The sequence below is a fragment of the Pelodiscus sinensis genome, chromosome 2 (assembly GCF_049634645.1).
Source record: "Pelodiscus sinensis isolate JC-2024 chromosome 2, ASM4963464v1, whole genome shotgun sequence".
Classification (NCBI taxonomy): Eukaryota; Metazoa; Chordata; order Testudines; family Trionychidae; genus Pelodiscus; species Pelodiscus sinensis.
In genome coordinates, this window is record NC_134712.1 from 124038859 (window position 1) to 124061587 (window position 22729).

The 22729-nt window shown below is 41.8% G+C and overlaps 1 long non-coding RNA gene across 1 annotated transcript in view; it reads right to left on the reverse strand.

The window, feature by feature from the left end:
• Window positions 1-14168, reverse strand: part of LOC142826774 (uncharacterized) — a 30123-nt gene extending 15955 nt beyond the window's left edge. The window contains exon 1 of the long non-coding RNA XR_012901009.1: window positions 14057-14168. This is a non-coding gene — a long non-coding RNA (uncharacterized LOC142826774). The remainder of the gene's footprint in view (window positions 1-14056) is intronic.
• Between the last annotated feature and the right edge of the window lie 8561 nt (window positions 14169-22729).

Consider the following 22729-nt stretch of genomic DNA (forward strand, 5'->3'; position numbering starts at 1 on the left):
CCCCCTAATCATTTTGGTCGCCCTCCACTGGACCCTTTTCAATGCATCCACATTCTTTCTGTAGCGGGGATTATGGCCCAGTATGGGGATTGTACAGACCATCATCTCCAGCCTATTTAAATGCCATTATGCTGGCCAATATGAAAGAGCACATGAACATATTTGACTTTTTTCTGAAATCTGAATCCCAAGAAAAAAGTGTTTAAAGACAGGTTAGGATCCCATTCACAATAGGTGATGTGGGGGTGGGGGGTAGGGTGAGGAGATGTTAACCATGTGAGGAAGAAGTGTGTTTGTAATGTGATTTACAGCCATGTCCATAATGACTACAGACAGTCTCCCTTATGACTACAAGTAGGAACTTAGCTTACAAACAGAGAGCAGAGTCTAACACCTTTTCTTAAAGTAGCACCTTAATAATTGAGACTACTCAGAAAACAGGCTGCTGCACAGTGGGGCAGACTCTGAACTCAGTGATATCAGATATACATCATGGTAAATGTGATTGGAACCTGAGCCCAGCGTAACTAAGATTGACAAGATCTGGACCATGTTGATTTAAGACATGATCTTGCAATCTTTGCAGTCCCCAAATTCCCACTGATTTTACTGGGAAATTGATAATAAAGGGTGGCAAGAACAAAGTTTTCAGTGTGTTTTGGAAATTGTTCCATTTAAAAATTGTTATAAAATACATGCAAATGTTCCCAGGATAATCATCACTGTGATGCTGGATCTCCTAGTTATAAAAAGATATAGGTCTGCTGGCACAGAATGTTGTTATAGCTCTGGAACTCCACAAACTGCTACCCCTTGCTCCCAGATAATCCTGAATTTTGGGACCTTCTGAGCATCCTAGAAAAAGTATCTGCTGGAAAGAGCTTTTGGAGAAGATTGAGAGAAAGCTTCCTGGAAGAAAGGGGAAAGAGGAATTTGCCTGGCTGAGCTCCTACTGAATGTTACTTTTAGTGCGGTTGAGTTTTAAATTACATTGTTAATGTGTTTTAGGGCACCTACAGCCTTGAATATGTCTTTTTAGTTATTTAGTTATTCAAACAAAATACATAATTATATATATTTAATAATTTTTCAGTGGACAAAGATTACATTGTAAGCTAGTGTGTAATTACACTGCAGTATAACAGAAGCTTGTGACATTGGTAGACTGGGTAAGCGCAAACTGAAATATTACTCATTTAATATCTAAAATTGCCAGATTTGGAAATAATATAAATTATTTTAATGGCGTAGTTGGTACCTCTTCTGGATTATGAATGAGTGAATTTATTTTCCTAATGGACCTCTGTCATGTTGATGTGTTTAGTCAGGCCCATGCTAATCATGAACTTTATTCTTCCCAATAATGCTGAGTAATACAACTTGTTAAAATTAAGGATCTCAAGAAAAAATAATTTACCCAATAGACCCAGGGTTTTCTCTGGCAGATATATTGTTCCCCTTAATTTGCATTTTAATTACTTCAAGGACATTTAGCCATATATTTGGATCACATTAGCAACTAAGAGATTAAGGGAAAACAAATTACCTCAGATATTACCAGCTGCCAGTTTAATGAACAAAAGGTTCTAACTTTACAGATCTGGGGCATGTTGTGTAACGGCACTTATCTACCTCAAGGACATGTGGGAAATTACTGAACAATAATGCTATGTTTTCTTCTTCAGATGCTCAAATCTACATGTATAGTCTCCATTGTTCTGAATTCCTTTATGAAAGAAAACATTGATTGATTGGTCTTTTATAAATGTGAACCAATCTCCTTTTTCATGTCATTTCCCTGGGGTTTCCCAGAGACCTCTTTTCCATAACTGTAAAAAATCCACTAGACAATTTGTAACCAGGAAGGAGTTCTCTTTATATGCTGACCTTTATTCCGTTATTGAAATGTCCCGTATTTTAATAAAGGGACATTCATATTAGCTCTTAACTAGCATAAGGAATCCATATTCTCTAAGGCAGGACTACTCAATTTTGGAAGCTCTGGGGGCCACAATGATACTCACACCACATACCAAGGGCCACAACTTAAGTGTGGTTGCAAATACATGCAAATGCATATGCAAATAGCTTCTTTCACACCAACAGGCATGAACATGAAGATTAAAGCAGAAGTACACAACACGTAGGCCCCATTTAAGTCAGTTCTGCTGATATTAGTAAAACACAATATGTACCCAATTTCCACCCATATAACAGCACTTTTAATGAGCAATGACAGTCCAGGAATTTAACTACCAAAACACATATCAACAGAAGACCATTATATTTTGTACTACTTTGTTTTGACTTCCACCCATGGGCTACATGTTGAGACCTGCATAAACCCAAATTGCACTGTGGGCTGCCAACAAATGGGCTGTTGGCTGCATGAGGCCCGCCGGCCATGTGTTGAATAGCTCTGCTCTAAGGTATACACTGCAATTCAATAAGAACAGCTGGGTTGTGCCAGCTTTCTCAGGAATTATAGGGTTCAGTACTGGGGGTTATTTCTTTGCAATGTAGGCATTCCTGGCTTGGGCTTCATCTCAAGTTCTGGGACCTCACACTTAATAGACCAAATCCTATCATTCTTAATCACAGTAAGTCAGATTTTCAGAAATACTTACATCTCTTACGTCTACATAGCAACATTATTTCAAAATAACTTCGTCCGTGTCTACACAGCAGGCAGTTATTTCAAAATAATGTTGAAATACTGTCAAGCTGGAGGACTTCTTACTCTGACTCCTATAACCCTCATTGTACGAGGAGTAAGGGAAATCAGATAAGAGTGCTCTATTTCAAAATAAGTGCTGTGTAGATGCTCCCAATTTTGAAATAAGCTACACAATTGATGTAGTTCAATTAGCATAGCTTATTTTGACTTAAACCATGTTGTGTAAATGCACCCTTAGAAGCCCAGATCCCTTTTGATTTCCAATAGAATTTAGGTTGCTAAGTTACCTAGGCACTTTTGAAAAGGGGACTCAAGCTCCCTAGGGTGGGATTCACTAAGGTACTTAAACATCTAATTCCTAATGATGTCATTGGGTACTAGGCACCGAGTAATTTGGAAAGCCCACAAAATAGTCCCTTACTATGTGTATAGCCTCTCTTGAATCACTGCTACCCTGAACCTATCCTGACTGAGTTTGAGGTAATAATAAAATCCTTCATATGTTCTTAAACATTTTAATGTCACTAATAAAGTCTCATAATATGTTGTCTGTAAATATTAAATAACCATTTTATAGTGTTGCGGGCTACAGTACAAACACAGGTGGGGTTTTTTCAATTAAGATGAAAATAATTGCATGCAGGATTAAATGCATGATTTGTTTTTAAACATGTCAATCATGTTACATTGAAAATGGAATAAAAAATCTTTTTGGAACATATATAACTATATTAATTTCAGTATATTTTTGAGATTGAATCATTTAAAAATTGTGTGAAAAGTTCAGTAGTTGATATTATGATGTTGTTATAGACCATTTGCTAATTACCAATATTTTTCTGCAAAGAGGGCTAGAAACTTGATTCCTCCCACTCTCCTACATGCAGCTGGATGAACTTGATGGCCATTTTAACATCTTTCCATGAGAGGCATGTGCGGCCCACCAGTATGATCACTAACCTTTACCCTGAATCTGAGATGGCCCTTGTAGATATTAGGGTACTGAAAGTTAAATCCCTATAATGATTGGGAGAAAGAAAACCACGTCTCCTCCATTGCCAGGTGCTCATTCGTTGATCACCAGGAACTTTACAGGGCTGCTGAAGTCATACACGTTATGGAGTGTTACATCCCAACCTATCAGAACAAAACTAGGAATGATGAAATCAGCTCCAGGAGGCAGCAAGGGGGTAAATCAGACCCCACCACATGAAACAGTAAAGGTTGGCTCACTGCAATTTTCTGCTCAGAATCCCTCATTGTAAGCCCGTTGATTATAGGCGAGGGGCATAAAGGGGGTAGTTGCCCCAGGGCTTGGTGATTCAAAGGGGGCTGGGGACTACTATGACAGCAGTGATGGCTGGAGCCCCAGGCCCTTTAAATTACTATGGGGGCACCACACTAGCTGCCCCACACAGATCTGAGGGCTGGGGGTGGGAGGGACACACACTACATTCTGGGCAGTGCTGAGGGCTGGCTGTCCCTGGTCCTGCCCTTCTTCCTGAGGCCCTGCCCCTTCCAGGGGCACGGATCCGGGCCCCCTGCACCTTGCCCAGGGATCTGCAGTGGCTGTCAGCTCAGCTGCCTCAAAGTATGCACTCAGCTCACATGAACTGGATGCCTAAAGACTTGTTCAGCCCATATTTCTGCACACACATGGGATATTATATATTTAGTTTCTGCAACTCACCTTCTAAATTGCTTTTGTTGTGAAAAGATATAACTAGCATGTGCAGTAACAATAAGGAAAGAATTAGGGAGTGTCAGTAAAGTAGGAAACAAAGGGACTGCCTATTCCAATACATAGAATACTGTATTGACACTCATGATGAGACTAGTGTTCTACTCTTGGTTTTGCCATTGGTTTGCGTGATGAGCTCAGGCAAGACACTTCACTCTGCTCTTCCTCCTCTCACTTTTTATATCTATTTAGCAGTTGTTCTTCTGGGAACAGCATCCCATGGTCCAGGAAGTCAAAGCCCTCCCGGTGACAACATCTTCACAGCCTTCATCTCCAACATGCATCTGTCTCTGCCTGGGCCACTACCTTTGTCTTGAAGGATCAAAGAGACCACCACCTAAAAGTCTCTAACCACCACTATCCTACACTTCCTCCTGGGAGTGGCGGCTACAGACCTCTCAGGCTTGGAAGTACACATCTTCTCCTCTTCCACCTTAAGGAGTGATTGTTCATCCTTCATAGTCTGGGCATCATAATGTCTCTCCAGAAGCATGATGGGTAGGTTGGGAGCAGGGTTGGAGCACTGCCTGCTTCTAGAAATAACCAGCTTCCAGTGTCCTCCCTGAGACAGAGCCATCTTCTCCCTCCTCTCTCCTTCCCCCCCATCCCCCCCCCCACACTGGTGTGCCAGCAGTCCTCTGTAGCTGGACAGTATCCTTAGCCTTGGATGTCTCCACATGAATAGGCCTCAGCATCAAGACAAATAAACTATATTTTAAAGACTTACATTTCAGGGTTTATTAATATTATTATTCCACATCCGATAGTCCAGAATGAATGAAGAGGAATGCAAAATGAAATAATTCTGGCAATGAAAATAATTGGAATTACCGTGGACACTTATATTGCATATGCAAAAATATCCGCAGAACTCTTATCATAATAGAAAAGGCCTTTATTTTGTACTTGCATCTTTCTTTAAAATTAGCTAGAGTTTATCATCTCTCAGTACACATAAGCACCTCAGAGCACTTGCCATAAAATTAAAGAGGGTATATCTTGTTCATTGTTACTATATGTTCCCAGTGAAACATCTTGATAGGAAATATAAATGAAGGTCAATGGATGTTAAGCTTACTTAATTGTTACTATCTCAAGGTATGTCTACACTACCCCTATAGTTCAAACAAGGGGGGGTAATGTAGTCATCCGCACTTGCAAATGAAGCCCGGGATTTGAATTTCCCGGGCTTCATTTGCATAAAGCCGGCCTACACCATTTTTAAATGCCAGCTAGTTTGGACTGCATGCCGCACAGGCGTTTCACGAGGCGTACAGCTAATTCCGATTAGGAAGCCTAATCCAAACTAGCTAGTCCATGCCGTGTGTAGCCGCATGGCACGGGGTCCAAGCTAGCCGGCATTTAAAAATGGTGCAGGCCGGCTTTATGCAAATGACGCCCGGGAAATTCAAATCCCGGGCTTCATTTGCAACTCCGTATGACTACATTACCCCCCCCAGTTCGAACTAGGGGGGTTGTGTAGACATACCCAGACTTACTTGACATTGCCCAGGTTCTTCAGGGCATGAGGCTAGTGGTGTGGGGAGTGCAGGACTCAGTGTATGGCTTTGGGGATGTGAAGCAGGGAGGAAGCTGGGTGGAGTGGGGAGGTGCAAGAGTGAGTGTTGGGGGATGAGGTGGGGCTCAGAGCAGGGGTTCCACTTGGCTCAGGCCTTTTCTCTCCTGAGCCTGCCCACCCGAGGCATTTTCTCTCCCCCCAGACTACCCCTTTGCTGCCAGAGGAATTCTCTCCCCCCCCAGGCCCTCCCAGTTGCCAGGGCATTTTCTCTCCCCGCTCCAAGCGCTGCGCCCAAGAGCTGGAGGGAGGGGAGAAAGAGTTTGCAGGAAGGGGGCTACTTACTTGGTGTGCTGGTAGGCAAGATGATGGAGCTCCAGTCCTGTTGGCCAATCCCTTGGTGGTACCGCTGCCTCCAGTAGACACTCTCCAAGAGATTTCTCCCCTGCAGACTCACTGCCCCCAGTGGCCAGTCTTATATCACATGCCTCTGAACAGCAGCTCTTCCCTTTTCATGTTATAGAAAACTCTGTCCTTTTCCTGGAGCTTCCAGTTCTCCTGGAACAATGAATCCCTGACCTTGCTGTAAGTTGGGGAAGAGAAAGCTGCATAGCAAATATGGTGGCCCTTGCTCTTATCATTTAGGAGGAGTTCTTGAATAAACAGATTTGCAGACAGACCCTTCTCTCCTGGGGTGGGCGGGCTCTCTCTCTCTCTCCCCCCTCCTCCTCCTCCCCCCCCCCCAATGGCTGTTTGGGCACCGCACTCCCCGTGCTGCATGGGGAGCGCAGAGCCCAAAGGGTCGCTTGCGCCACTTGCTCCCACACGGTGGCCTGGCTGAGCAGCACAGAAGTCAGCCAAGCCCCACTGTGGGAGGTGAAGGGAGTGGGGTGGTGATGTTCATGGCCAGGGGGCAGGGCCCGGAGCCACTATCATGCCGCATGTCACCGCCCCGCCACCCTTCGCCTCCTGCCATGGTGCTCGGCTGACTTCTGCGCCGCTCAGCTGGGCCATTGCAGGGGAGCAAGTGGTCGTATGGGCTCCCCTGCAGCAGCCCAGATGAGTGGTACAGAAGTCAGCCGAGTGTCATGGCGGGAGGCAAAGGGGGCTGGCGCGGTGACGTACACAGCCGGGCCCCGCCCTCTGGCCGTGTACGTCACCGCCCTGCCCCCTTCCCCTCCTGCCATGGTGCTCAGCTGACTTCTGCACCCCTTAGCCGGGTCACTGTGTGGGAGCAAGTGGTGCAAGTGGCTGTTTGGGCCCTGCACACCACATGCAGCACTCCTGCGGGGCCCAAACAGCCACTTGCACCACTTGCTTCCCCGCCGGGGTCCCGGCTGAGGGGTGCAGAAGTCAGCCGAGCACCATGGCAGGAGGTGAAGGACATGACTCAGGCAACAGCGCCGCCCAGAGGGAACAGCCAGCATTTCAGCATTACAGAGTCACAGACATTGGGCTACTATATATATATATATATATATATATATATATATATATATATATATATATATATATATGATTCCACCTTAAACTTATTTGTCTATAATTCATTTTACTTTTTTGAATCACCAACTCAATATTAGAAACATCCAGGCTGTGTCTAGACTGGCCAGTTTTTCCGGAAAATCAGCCGCTTCTCCGGAAAAACTTGCCAGCTGTCTACGCTGGCCGCTTGAATTTCCTCAAGAACACTCACTTCCTACTGTCTGAAATCAGCGCTTCTTGCAGAAATACTATGCTGCTCCAGTTCGGGCAAAAGTCCTTGCGCAAAAGCTTTGCACAAAAGGGCCAGTGTAGACAGCTCAGATTTGTTTTGCGTGAAAATTGCGATCGGGGCTTTTTTGCGGAAAAAGCGCATCTAGATGGGCACGGATGCTTTTCCGCAAAAAGTGCTTTTACGGAAAAGCGTCCGTGCCAATCTAGATGCTCTGTTCCGAAAATGCTTTTAACGGAAAACTTTTCCGTTAAAAGCATTTCCGGAAAATCATGCCAGTCTAGACACAGCCCCACAGCTCAAAGCAGCAAATATTTCTGTTTCTCATAACAACTCATCTGGCCTGAAATAGCCAAGCCAACCAACCCTAGTTAGGAAATAAATAAAAATATCTCCCCTTCTCCCCCACATAAGAAGAGTTTTACCTTCTTAAAAAAAAATTAGGTTCTGCAAGTTTTACTTTTACACTGAGTATCATCTTAGTCTAACTCTATGAGCATTTTCACTGGTTTCAGTGAGTATACTCATGGCTTTGCCCTCTCAGTTTTACTTGTCTATGTAGAGGTAAAATGAGATCACTATTCCTTTCGGATAAATTGTGTACCTTAATTTCATACAGTCCTAGTGCTCCTTGAAGGTAAGGACGACAAATGATGAATTGCTTAGTTATGAAATCTGGGCATACCTGCTCTGTATTCAGAACCTCTTTTCACAATTTAAGGCTCTACCTACATAAAATATGGACAACTTTCCTGCATGAATGATTTCTGAAAGGAATCAGGCTGCAGAACAAAGCCAGAAAGGTAAAACACCATTTTACATCAGAGAGATGTAGAATTGTCTGGGGTCCTTTTGCTCACTGAAACTCCACATTAAGTCATGCCAAGCCCCTTTTTCCTCCTCTTCTGAAATGATTTACAAAATTTTCAACATCATTGAGGCAAGAATAACTCAAATAAGGTGTCACCATTCCCAAATGGAATGAGAACGGGATTGCCTCCACTAAAATCAGATGAGGAAATAAAGCTTTTTTGACTCCCAATCAAATACTCTTTTAAGAGGTGAGATTCTGCCCACAGCCCCTCCCAGACTACTGCAGAGTGCTGGGGCTAACAGTATGTTCTCTGGAGGGTGATATTTCTCCAGTACTTGCAAGTTCAAGAAGGTAAATTTTTTGGGATCCCATTAAAGTTTTCTAGATGACTTCTCCATTTTAATGGTATCCTCAAGATAAAAGATAACTCACATCAAATGATGCATTAATAGCTATGCATAGCTCACTTGGACCATATCTTTCGCTATTAGTTTAATTGAAAAGTTGTATATGATCTTGTTCTAGATATAGCCACCATGGGGTACAGCATAGCTTACATAAGGTAGACATTTTGAAAACAAAATAGACACTGCACTTGCAAAGTTTCCTATGCAAGCAAACACCTTCACTTGTTCATGCAGCTCAGCCTACCTTTCTTGACAACAGGCAACTCCATATGTGAGCACGTGCACAATTAGCAGACCAATGCACACAATGAGGGTGAACAGAACTCAGCCCGTCTTTTATACAATAAATACTGAATATTATAGCTAGTAACTGCAACCTATTTTTTTCTATTTTATTCATTTGTTTAGAAAAAATATTTTTTCTGAATCACTATATTGTTACTTGAGTCCCAGCTGACACAGGATAAAAATGTGAAGATATCGAGAAAGTCTTTGTTGTTACTTAGTCGTCAGAAAAACCATGTAGTGATCTTAGGTTCCACTTTAGTAAATACTGTATCAAAATAACTTATCACAGCCTAATCTTTGAAGCTGTTAAACACATACTAGAATGTACAGATTTAAGTTAGTTCAAAACTTTTAAGCTTTCATTTTAACACTTTTCTAGAAGAATAAAATAGCACAGGTCTATCAAATTCATTAGATTGTATCAAAATTGTGCATATCCTTCAAAGGTTCCTTAGAGAAAATTACTAAGTCTCTTGAAAGAAAGAGGCTGAATAGGTCTACTATTCAACACTATAAAGGTACATGCCTGACACTGAAGAGAAAAAATATCACAAATAAAAGCACTTGCAGCCAGAAATATGTTCCAAATTCTTTTATCACCACATATACCAGGAGAGTGATTTTCTTCCCATAGATATAGTTACTTCAAAATGATGGTCAGTAATCATAGTACAGGTTTGACCTCCTTGGTTCTGCACGGCTGGGACCTGACCAGTCATGAATGACAATTTGCTGAACCGCTGACAAGGGCCCCAAGCCAGCCGGACCCCTACCTCTGGCCCCCTCTTTGTTGCAGTCGGCCCTGTGTTGACTTCAGTGGCCAGGGTTCTCTGGCCCTGACCCACACTGCCATGTGCAATCAGATTTCCTCAGCCCTGTGCTGCCACAGGTAGCCAGGCTTTTCTAGGCCCTGACACTGCACTGCTGCTGACTATCAGATTCTCTGGCTCTGTGCTGCCATGGGCACCTGGGCTTCTACAGCTGCTGACCCCATGCTACCACAGTCACCTAGTTTTCCCCAACCCCCAAATCCACACTGCCATGAGCTGTTGGGTTTCTCCAGTCCCTGGCCCTAGCATTGCTGTGTGGCTCCTCCAGCCCTGCTGTTCCTAGCCCTGGCCGGGATGCTGGCCCTCCTGCTATTAAGCTTGGGTTCCCTGGTACAGGAGCATCTGTGGCCCTGCCGCACCACTGATGTTGCTGGACCAGAGAGTATTGGTTTTCAGAGGTGCAACCTGTATTATACACAACTGGCAGTGTAAACAGCTATTAAATAACAGGTTGGACCTCCCTGGTCTTGCACCTTTGGGACCTGACTGGTCCTGGACAAGAAAGTTTTCTGGTCAACAGAAATCCTGGGAGTGTGGACATCAGCCTCTCTGCTGGGCTCCTCTCCCCAATCACTAGAGCTTCTCACTCCAGCCTCCTGGACCTTCAAGCTACAACAGCCCTGCCAGAGCTCCCAGCTCCATAAGCTATGGCTGTTCCCCTGGAGATCCTGGTGGCCCCACCAAGCTCACAACAACCCCACTGCCTCGCTGGAGCACCCGGCATCCCCGCTGACCTTGTGGCATTCCTATCATCCCACTGGATCTCCTGGCATACCTGCTGGCTGCGGGCTGTAGTGCCTCACAGGCACCACTGCCCAACTGGCCCCATCAGCTGACTCTGCTCAGAGCCACTGGTGACCTTTGCTGTTGGGGCTCTCTAGTTCTATAACATCCATGGTCCTTCCAGACCACAGATGTTGTCAGACCAGAGTCCCAGACCACAGAGGTTCAACCTGTATTTGTATTCATATCTCATCATTCCATCCTTCCAGCCAACCGTTAATCTAGGCACCCATAATTATATAAAGTTTCAGAATTGTTCCCAGGGTGCTAGGAGAATACCATTTTACTGGTTTCACTAATGTTATCCAATGATGGAAAATATGTGCCAACAAAATTCCCACCAATTGTCCTATGAAATGATTATATTGGTATCACTATAGTCCACATTATAAAAAGTGCATAGGTAAAAGTCTATCTGCACTTCTATATGTGCCTAGCTTGCATTTTCAAAATCCTTGCTGGTTGCACATAAACCCTGATTTTATTTTGATAGATTTATAGGCTACAGTTCATTAAATCAGTGATTTTTCAGTTTGATGACTGAACTAAAAGATGTATCCAAAACAAATTTTGGGGGTAACTAAACATTGCATTTGACCTGAAACTAGGGCCAGGTCTACACTACAAGGGAACATCAAATTAAGATAGATAATTAACTTACGTGGAGTTGTGTAACTGGAGTCAATGAATCTTGTTTCGAGTTTCCCTGCCATCTCCACAGTGGGAAACTGACAGAATTGTTTTGCCAAAGGGGGGCCCCTCTGAGTTCAATTTAATGAGTGGTAACTAGACTTGCTAAATTGAACTCTGGAAGATTGATCTTGGCAGTGTTGATCTTCCATTTAATGAAGCTATGGCCAAAATGTTTTGTTTTATTTTAGGGGTTATATTTTACCTCTTAGTTAAATCTAGCTAAAATTAGAAACAAATAAGTGTTTCAAAAAGAAAAATTGAAATATTTTAAAACATCCTCAGTTTGGATTTTTTTTTCTTAAGTGCCAAATGTGAAACACACAAACAGGTCGGTCAAACCCAAATGATCTTTTTTGGTGAATAAACTTTGCTCAACTCCACTGTAAGCAAGTCTGGAAACCACAATACATTGGAACCTCATTTTGTGATCACTGTGTTACACAGTCTGAAAGATTTCAATATTCCCTAAGCACTTTACTTAACATGTTATTAATTCTGCCATTAGAATTGGTTATATTGACTGCCAAATAAGCCTCTCTAACCTGCTGCTCTATGGCCTTTTTAATTGATCCCATCAGCTTTGGTAAACAAACAAAATAAGGAGTCGGGTAAGCCAGTGAAGGGATGGGACACCACTACCAACACCTAATACAGTAACTGCTATAATGAGTGATGCTGCTCATTCAGTATGTGGCAATATTCCCTGCGACTCATCGTTGCATCAACAATTCACCAGGCTTTTGGAATATGCACAAAACATAAATATATCATACAACTGAATTCCTACTGTGACCCAGAGTGTTCCTTTGTGCCAGCTGGCAAAGGGCTCACCAACACTGTTGTCAGTATATTTAGCCAGTGTTTTGTAAAGCATCATATTGTCGTGTGATACATTTTGAGTTTATTTGTGAAGAGTTGTGTTCTAAAATATGTTCCTGAAATATGGTCAGACCACAAATATAAATAGAATGAATAAACAGGATTGCCTTAAACAAAGCAATGTGGCTCAAGGTTTGTCAGTCAGACACAATGGAAGCACACTTACATCTAAGGTAAGAAAAGAAGTCGAACAACAGAAAGAGCGAATCCACAAGAAGATAAAGAAGGCAGCATGGCATCTGCACACCAACAGGGGGCATACACTTTAAAAATATGTATTTAAACAGTTTAATGGACATATAGAAGGAGAGAAAACCTTCAATTATCCATCACTTAAGGGACCAAAAAGGCCAATGCTCTTGGAATCTATAAGACATGGGTCCTTCAGTCATATGATTGGAGGAGAGGTATTGCCTCAGACCAGAGTTGTGAACTGTTAAAATTTGAAACATTGTACATCTTTTTTTAATACTTGTTTGTGACCATATGTGTCTCTTTCTCTTGCTTACTATAGCCTGTAGAGCTAGCTTTAGTATTAGTATTTTGCTTACTGACACATGGAGACTACAGTTCTATATTTTATAAAACACTAGAAGAATTACCTGGCATTACTTGGATCTATCAGGGCAAGGGGCTATAGGTATGGGGGGTGCAGGAGTCAGGGCAGGGGAGCTGAAGCCAGGAGGCTCAGGCCAGAGAGTGGGAGGCACGGGATCCTCAGGACAGCAAGGATGCAGGATTCAGGGCAGGGAAGGCTTAGAGCCGGGGTTTGGAGGTTGGAAGGGAACATGGGGGCCACTCATGGAGGTGAGGATGGTGCTGCTCCTGTGGTAGCTCCTCTCAGGAAGCCATCTTTTATGTCAGTTAAAAACATGACTACAAGAGAAAGTAAATACTATAGGTGACACCACAAGTCCATTCTGCCATTTTTATGCACATATTATTCCCACAGATGTTACAGAAACTTATGAGTGTACAGTGCCAACAGAATAGGCTCCCTAGAAGAATACAATTTTAGATATCACTCAGCAATTCACATTTTCTTATACAGAAATATTATAAAGATTAATTGCTACAATATTTACTTCCTTCAACTGAGTTTAAAGCTTTTTTATTCAGAAAAATGTGATAGGAAGAAATGGATTGTATTTATTAAGATTAAATCCTAATATATACTTTGTTAGAACTGGATAGAAAACCTCAGTGAAACAGTGTTCTATTAGAAAATGTAGATCTCTCAAATTAAAAAACTTAGTGATTTTTTTTGTCAATTTTACTGAAATTTTATTTCAGAGAAAAAGGAAGAATTTCTAACAATATGCGTGTCTCATTCTGAAATGTCCAGAGTGAAAGATTAGGATTTCAATTTAGGAAATTTTTTTTCTTTTGAATTTTCTTCAGATAATTTAGAAGCATTTAGGGTTTTATTTTGAACTGGAATAAACACACAATTTTTAAATCTCAAAATACTTTGTAAAACAGAATTTCTGTTTTCTGTCCAATTCTAACACTATACAGCAAGCAAAGAGGAGAAATATGATGAACACTTGGAGAGTTACTTAAAGAGATGATTTGTCCAGCATTTTGGAGGAAACGGCTTATAAAGCAAATTATTGGACAGAAGAGTCAGACTGTTCCAGACATGAATTTTTAATTATACCTGAAATTTATCATTTATTTTAGAAATGAATAAACAATCATATATAACACTCACTTGTTTGTCTGTCCACATTTTCCTTTAGGGATATGATTGTTACAAAGTCTCTCCAATGTCCCCCATGTTTATTGCCTTCTAGTTTGACACCTTTTTTAGGCATGGTTCCCTGGAGGATATGAAGAATGTCTTTGATGTCAGCTTCTGTGATTTTACAGTATCAAAAGCAGGCAAAATTAATGATAACAGCAGAAGAAATGGCAAAGCACAGTTTCTAGAGATCTGAATTTCATATTCTTTAAGCATATGCCTTAAAGGATTGCCTCTGTAACTGCTACTGATAGTTAAAGAATAACTTTATAGTTTATTTCTTTCATATGGAAGGAAATATAACCTTTTATACTTTCTCTGTCACTAATGGGAAGCCTTTAAGCAATTGAGTACCTAATGGGAGATATTCACAGTTTGCAATTTACAGTTTAGTTAGATGAAATGCTCAGAAGCAGAGGCCTCTATAAGAATTTCAAAACTTACCTGGCAAGTAAGCTCTTTCTTGTTTTTCTCCTACAAGTTATCCAAGCTTCAGAGCACAGAATGAACTAATTAAAGTCAGAGGTTTTAGAAGGGAGAAAACACTAGAGGCTTTTGTTTTATTGTAAGAAGCCCTATTTCTTTCCCCTCCCCCTCTAAAAAATCCCCAAGCAAAACAAGGCACCAGGTCTCAAGATGAGCTAGTGCTAAAATACTCTGACCTGAAAGAAATTTGAGCTCTGGATGCAAACTCTATCTATGACGGGCTGAAACAAACCCTAAGGGTTTGTGTACACCGGCAAGTTTTGCTAAGCAAAAGTGCATTTTGTAGACAAAACTGCATGAACATGTACTGTGTAATCCAACTTTTCTTGCAAAACATAACCATTTTCATCAACAAAAACTTCCAGCTCCGCGACGATTTGTCTCCCCCCCTCGCCCCCGCACTGTCAACAAACATGAAGAGTAGACATCTCAAGGCACCTTGTCACTGATTCTTGCCTCCAGGAACTGGCCCACAATTCCCAATCAACCACTCTGGTCAACAGTTTGAACTCTGATGACCTGCACCAGGTGACCAGCTACATGTCCCTCAACCTTGCAAGCCATGTGAAATGTAAATCCCCTTTCCTGCAGCATGGTTACTTGGACCCTTCTCCCTCCTGAGGACTGGCTCAGCATGTAGTGTGTCATGGCATAAGAACATAAGAATGGCAGTACTGGGTCAGACCAAAGGTCCATCTAGCCCAGTATCCTGTCTACCGACAGTGGCCAGCACCAGGTGCCCCAGAGAGGGTGGGCCGAAGACAATGATCAAGCGATTTGTCTCCTGCCATCCCTCTCCAGCCTCTGACAAACAGAGGCCAAGGACACCATTTTATCCCCTGGCTAATAGCCTTTTATGGACCTAACCTCTATGAAATTATCTAGCTTCTCTTTAAACTCTATTATAGTCCTAGCCTTCACAGCCTCCTCTGGCAAGGAGTTCCACAGGTTGACAACACGCTGTGTGGAGAAGAACTTTCTTTTATTAGTTTTAAACCTGCTACCCATTAATTTCATTTGGTGTCCTCTTGTTCTTCTATTTAGGGAACTAATAAATAACTTTTCTTTATCGGCCCTCTCCACACCACTCATGATTTTATAGACCTCTGTCATATCCCCCCTCAGTCTCCTCTTTTCTAAACTGAAAAGTCCCAGTCTCTTTAACCTCTCCTCATATGGGACCCGTTCCAAACCCCTAATCATTTTAGTTGCCCTTTTCTGAATCCTTTCCAAGGCCAAAATATCTTTTTTGAGGTGAGGAGACCACATCTGTACACAGTATTCAAGATGTGGGCATACCATAGTTTTATGTAGGGGCAGTAAGATATTCTGGGTCTTATTTTCTATCCCTTTCTTAATAGTTCCTAGCATCCTATTTGCCTTTTTGACCACTGCTGCACACTGTGTGGAAGTTTTCAGTGAACTGTCCACGATAACTCCAAGATCTCTTTCCTGATTTGTCGTAGCCAAATTAGGCCCCATCATACTGTACGTATAGTTGGGGTTATTTCTCCCAATGTGCATTACTTTACACTTATCCACATTAAATTTCATTTGCCATTTTGTTGCCCAATCACTCAGTTTGGTGAGATCTTCTTGGAGTCCCTCACAGTCTGCTTCTGTCTTGACTATCCTAAACAGTTTTGTATCATCTGCAAACTTTACTACCTCACTGCTTACCCCTTTCTCCAGATCATTTATGAATAAGTTGAAAAGGATTGGTCCCAGGACTGACCCTTGGGGTACACCACTAGTTACCCCTCTCCAATCTGAAAATTTACCATTCATTCCTAACCTTTGTTTCCTGTCTTTTAACCAGTTCTCAGTCCAAGAAAGGACCTTCCTTCTTATCCCATGGCCATGTAATTTACACAACAGCCTTTGGTGAGAGACCTTGTCAAAGGCTTTCTGAAAATCCAAGTATACTATATCTACTGGATCCCCCTTGTCCGCATGTTTCTTAACCCCTTCAAAGAACTCTAATAGATTAGTAAGACAGGATTTCCCTTTACAGAAGCCATGTTGACTTTTGTCCAACAAATTATGTTCTTCTACATTTTATTCTTTACTATTGTTTCTACTAATTTGCCCAGTACTGAAGTTAGACTTACCGGTCTGTAATTGCCAGGATCGGCTCTAGAGCCCTTTTAAAATATTGGTGTCACGTTGGCTACCTTCCAGTCATTAGGTACGGAAGCCGATTTAAAGGATAGGTTACAAACCACAGATAATAGCTCAGCAATTTCCCATTTAAGTTCTTTTAGAACCCTTGGATGAATGCCATCCGGTCCCAGAGATTTGTTAACATTAAGTTTTTCTATTTGTTCCAAAACCTCCTCTTCCCAAGTGCCCATTGCACCAAATGCTCCCCTGCTTGGGCCACCAGGAAGCTGCTGTATTTGATCAGTGTATGCATAGAGGAGTCTGTCCAGGCCCAGCTGCAAGTAACCTATAAGAACTGGGGCACATTTCTCAATCCTTGTGTGAAAAGAAGTGTGAACAAGACACACTACAGTGCAAAGCAAAGATTATAGAAGTCAGACAAGCCTATTAGAAGGCCTGTGAAGTGACTCAATGCTCCTGAGCTTCACGGAAGTCCTGCCATTTCTATAAGGAGCTTGATTCTATTTTTAGTGGTGACCCCACCCTCATCACCAAGAGCCCTGTGTATACTTTAAGAGAGCACAGAGGCAAAACAAAGAGAACCTAACCCAGAGGATAAAATTGTAGATGAAGAGGTTAAGGTAGATGAGGACCAGGGCTCTCCCTGGGATCGCTGAGTGTGTCTAGCCGCCAGGAACTGTTCTGCACTGCTGTCGGACTCAGTCAATCTGAGTAGCTGCATTCCAGGGAGCAGGAAGCAGGGGATGAAATGTGAGGCAAATGATATGGCTTCTGAACTGCAAGGTTGAGGTAATAGAAAAGCGAAAGGCTGGCTATTCCTGTGGGGATGCAAGTTTCCTTGTGTAGCTAATCGGTGTGGCTAAGCAGCATGTTGATTTTCATCATGATCTCGATGGAATCCTACTGAAACTTTTGGAGAGGTATTTGTACAAATTTTGGTGGCAGATTGCATGGCAGTGCTGCTTTGCCTGCTCCCCCATTGTAAGACGCTAGTCTGTAAAATTCATCAATCATCTGTGTAGGAACCAAAGCAGAACACAGGTGGGCTGCATATGGAGCAGGGCAAGAGCTTTGGGAAGTTGTGCCCTGGTTTCTTTGCTTACCCTGAGCAAGGAGATGTCTGCCAGAGTATTACCCACCTATGGAGAAGTGTGCGCCGAGATGCATTCCTTGCAAGGGTCATCAGGAAAGGGAGTGGAAATGTTGGGAAAAGAGGTTTGTAAGTGAAATGTTACAATGTCATATTCAATGTTAACAGACTCCTTTTAGTGCTTTGTGCTCCATAAAAGAGACTTTGGTGGCTCTGGGGCACAGGGCCTCAGAGAGTTTGGAACACAAAGAAGTGTACTCAGAAAAACAGCGAGGATTTGGTTCATAAAGTACTAAATCAGTGGCTGAATGAGCGAAGACATCAGGAACAGCATTTGTAAAGGGATCTGAGAAACCAAAAGGACAACCAGGCCTTTGCCAGGAAGGCCACAAAATATATGAACAGGGTGAAGGAGGAACAGACTTAGATCCGAACGTGCTTGGTGAAGCAGCACAGTGAGCCGACAAGTTGCCCTCCAGCACATAGCAGATTTAAAATTCTGTATCTAGCACCCCTCTCCTCCATGCTCTCACATTCCTTTTCCTTTTCTGGGAGTCCAAATTTTTCCATATACTCCACCCCTCTCCTAACTTGGATCATGATACCTGGACCTACAAACATCTGGGCCAGGAGAGGGGGGGAATGCTTTATTGCATTTCAGTGCACTGGTTCTAATGACGGACCCCCACACGTGCTTTATGAAATAGATTTATGAACACAAATGTGCATAAGTCAAAGATACGTTGTACAAATTGCCTCATGTAACCTATCAATTTTTATGTCTTATTCCACTGGGTCTGTAGATCTTATTTTGGTGTATGTATCATTCTTGTGTGTAAAATTAGACATATGGGGTATGGTTTATGGTTTAAAATGTGTAAAGGAAAGCCATCAAAAGTGGTTCCAAGGCTGAGATGCCTCACTATCTGGGCAATCAAATGCAAATAGCCTTTTGCTCTTAAATCTTAGCAGTGGTAGGTCTTAGGAAGTCACATGACCTCCCTAACTGCTAGGAACTGACCAGGTAGTGTTCCATGAGAAAAGTGTGAATCTTTAAAACAAGTGTATGGATCATGATTTGGTGACTTGTGTGTGGACGTTAGTTTCCTCAACAAAACATGGTAGTATAAACATACCCTTAGCTTACAAACACTACTACTTCTATAGAACATTTGATCCAGATCTGAGCTTTCACAGTTCACAGCCATCTCCAACATTTTCTTCCAGTACCTTTTGGCTTATCACAAAGCCAAATAAGTAAATTCCAGGAGTTGAATGGGGAGGGGAAGCTGTGCCTATACTTACAGTAAGCCCCTATAGGTTAATTCAGAAATAGCTAGCGTACCATGACTTATATGCTAAATGTAACCTATAATGTGATCTGAGACTGCTAACCATTCTCACCCTAAAGATTTAGTCACTGGTACAGCATGTGATTCCCTATTTTCAGCCAAGCTGCTAAATGAGTGTTACTCAGCAACTGGTCTGTGGACTGGCACCAATCCCTGACATGGTTTAGGAAAGCAGTAAGTTGATCCCCAGTATCAAAAAGATTGAGAAACACTTGTCTAGATGTATTTCACATTGGGTTGTGCACTTTTGTTGAGCCACAGCTACATCTAAAAGTAGGGAATGGTAAAATCTGCTCCGTTTCATGAAAATTGGCTTCAGCCCCTCATGCTTTTGGCAGGTTTTCAACATGGCCCAAGCTCAAGCAAAGTCTGTGTACACCTGTAAACCCAAGATGAAATCTTAAACATCCTTGTTGTAACGCTGCCTGTTCCCAATTTGTTTCCAACAGAAGCTATTAGCAAAGGTTCATTCCAGTTGCTAGTTATTCACACTTGCCAGCATGCTAATTGTTTGACGTGCAAACATTGGGGATAATGGCATTTTTAATTTAACGTCTTCTGCTATTTTTGCCTGCCTTTCTCTGAAACTCACCAAGTTTTACTGAACACACTAGTATTGAGGCAGCATGTATGGCATTTATCTTGCTTGATGATGAACAGCAGGGTAGAGCTCTCTGTGTTGTTTTGATGAAATTCCACAAAGTGAAATTTGAATAGAAAATAATGCAGTTGCAGAGCTTTCAAAGAGAAATAAACAAAATGTGAAGACAGACTTGGAGGTTGCCTTTGAAAATTGTTGCCTCTATAAGTCTAAGGAAGGTGACAGAAGCTTTCATTTAATTATGAATTTATTAAAATAGTGGTTTAGAATGGTGCCTGTAATCTCTTAATTCACTTAGCTTGGAATCTCATCATTTACAAAATAGTATTACTGGAGAAAAAAGTATAAGGATGCCAAAGAGCTATATGACAGTGTATGGGGAAAATTCTGTATTTTAAGTTGCTGGAGGATTTTAGATGCACTCCTGTCATTTAACAGAAAAAACTGGAATTCCAGAAAGTATTAGAAGATGATGTGATGCACTAAAAATATGTAGAAATCTCACACGTCTTCCTCAAGCAAACCTCCCATGGAAGCCAATGGTGTTTTGTCTCAAAGGCTACATGATCAGGCTCTAAGTATGCATCAGTTGATCATCTTAAACAATAGTAATCACCATATAATAATAGTTTGCTTATCTTACAGTTGGTAAGTCAGACGGTAAGAATATCAGCAACATAAATGGCTAACAAAGTTAGCTTAGTCAGGAAATCATATTACTTTTTGGATGAGTGAATCACAGTCATCCTTGCTCTCTTGCTCAGCCCTCACAGACTGAAAATCTGTAGAGCCTTTTCAGCTTTTGCTTTCGGAGATGTTGATTAAACTCTGTTGACAGTGTGCATGTCATGAAACATTCTCTTGGAGAAACAGTATGTCACCCAGTGCATAGGAAAGAGCAGTACACAGTGACATTTCTGATCCTTAGCTATAGGATATACTTAGTGTTTTATGCAATAAGCGTTAAATCTTTAAAAGGTAGGTAAACATGAGCAACAAATTTCAGAAAACATAAAAGGAGAGCAGAAGACCAGAATACAAATGGGGATTTCAAGATTAGATCACTTACAATGGGTATGTTTTTGAATGCCATTGAACTGACATTCTAATCTAATTGTTTGCTTCAGGCAACAGAAAAATTCAGAAGTATTACTGAGTTTTAAGTTGACCTCTTCAAGAACAAGCAGTGAAAAAAAAGGGGGGACCCAAAAATGCCAGACAAATGCATTCCGTAAAATCACTGTTAGAAAGCCAAGAAAAGTACAACTGGTTGTATGGGGACGGCAAATAAATATGGCCTGTAGTTTCAAATACAGTTTTGCCAGGTCAAGAATCGGTAATAAAATAAAATAAAAATAAAAATAAAAAAAGTTTCTTGTAGATGACTCATTTGTACAACTAAGGGGGTTGATAACTTCCCAGCATTATTCCCACTTCTTAATCTCATTGCATTAATACTAATGCCTGTTGATATACAAAGTGTTGAAACAAACATAATTTCTCCTCACTTTGTGCATTATTTGCCATTTATTTTTACGGGGTTTTTTGTGGCATCAACATTTCAACTAACAGCTCTTTTTCATTTTTAATATTGTCATTGCATAAACAAGAACAGACTGTGTTAATGGCTTAGTTTTAGAAACAGCATTAATCTTCACTTAGTTGGGAATGAGTTGATGCAACACAGTTGTGGCTTGCACCATTTGTGTTTTATGATCTAATCTTCATAACATAAATTATGAAGATTAATCATATACCTAAAAATGTGTGCGCTCAGGGGTGGGGGGGGGGGGGAAGGAATGTATGCATATAAATTGTGGGGACAGACTGAATTTTTTTGGTCTTTCTTGCCTGAGTAAATACTAATTCTAAAAGATTTAATTATTTTGTTTTTAGAGCAAACAAAATCCACTTCAAACGATGGAAAGGTTCTCTGCTGTTAAAATACTAATTGGGAGATTCACCTTTTGTCCCGGGTGTGGAGACCCATGTTGTTGGAATAAAAGGGCTTCAGCACTATTGCTGGTGAATCTCTGTGAGCGTGTCTACACAGCACCTGAAACTCAAAATAAGGGTATGCTTATTTTGACATTTGGCACGGTCTACAGAGCACCACATTTTGAAATACAGTACTATTTTGAGCCATCTCCTCATACAATGAGGTTTATAGGTATGGTAAAATAGCGCATCCACTATATTTTGAAATCGTGGATGCGCTCAAGAGAAATAATTTTGCTGTGTAGACTAGCGCTACACAAACTGGGGGGGTCGCAGCTGTCTTCCTGGGGGTCTCAGCACTTGGATTCGGCTGGCCACTTTTCCTGGCTTCTTGGCTCGGCATCTGATGGACATGTGGCGGGTGTGAGGGGAGTGGCAGGAGAGCAGCTGCTGCCCAACAATTAAAGGGGACACTTCCCTTTTTTTTTTTTGCTCCATCAAATTCGGCCACCCCCTGTGGGGGCCGCAAATGAAGAAAAGTTGTGCACCACTGGTGTAGACATACCTTGTATGGCCCTGCAGTGCAGCATATCAACAACCATCAATTTTTACAAGTTTCAGGGGGTAGCCGAGTTAGTCTGTACAGGATAAATTACAAAAAAAAAAAAAAAAAAAAAAAACAACAAATGGTCTGGTAGCACTGTATAGACTAACAAAACATATAGACTGTATCATGAGCTTTCATGGGCACAGCCCACCCTCTACTTCTTGTCCTCCTCCTTTTTTTCCTCCATCTCTCTTCTCCCCTATTTATTTTGTGTCTGCACATCCTAAACTCAAAATTCCAGTCATCTGAAGAAGTGAGCTGTGTCCACAAAAGCTCATGATACCATCTACATGTTTTGTTAGTCTATAAATTGCTGCCAGACCATTTGTTTTTTTGATTCTCTGTCTTAAATCTCATTATCTACTGTGTAAATTACTGAAGCAAGGTCACTTGCCTCCTGGTCCATGTAAAGAGCACACAAAATAGGGTAAACTTCATACTGCAG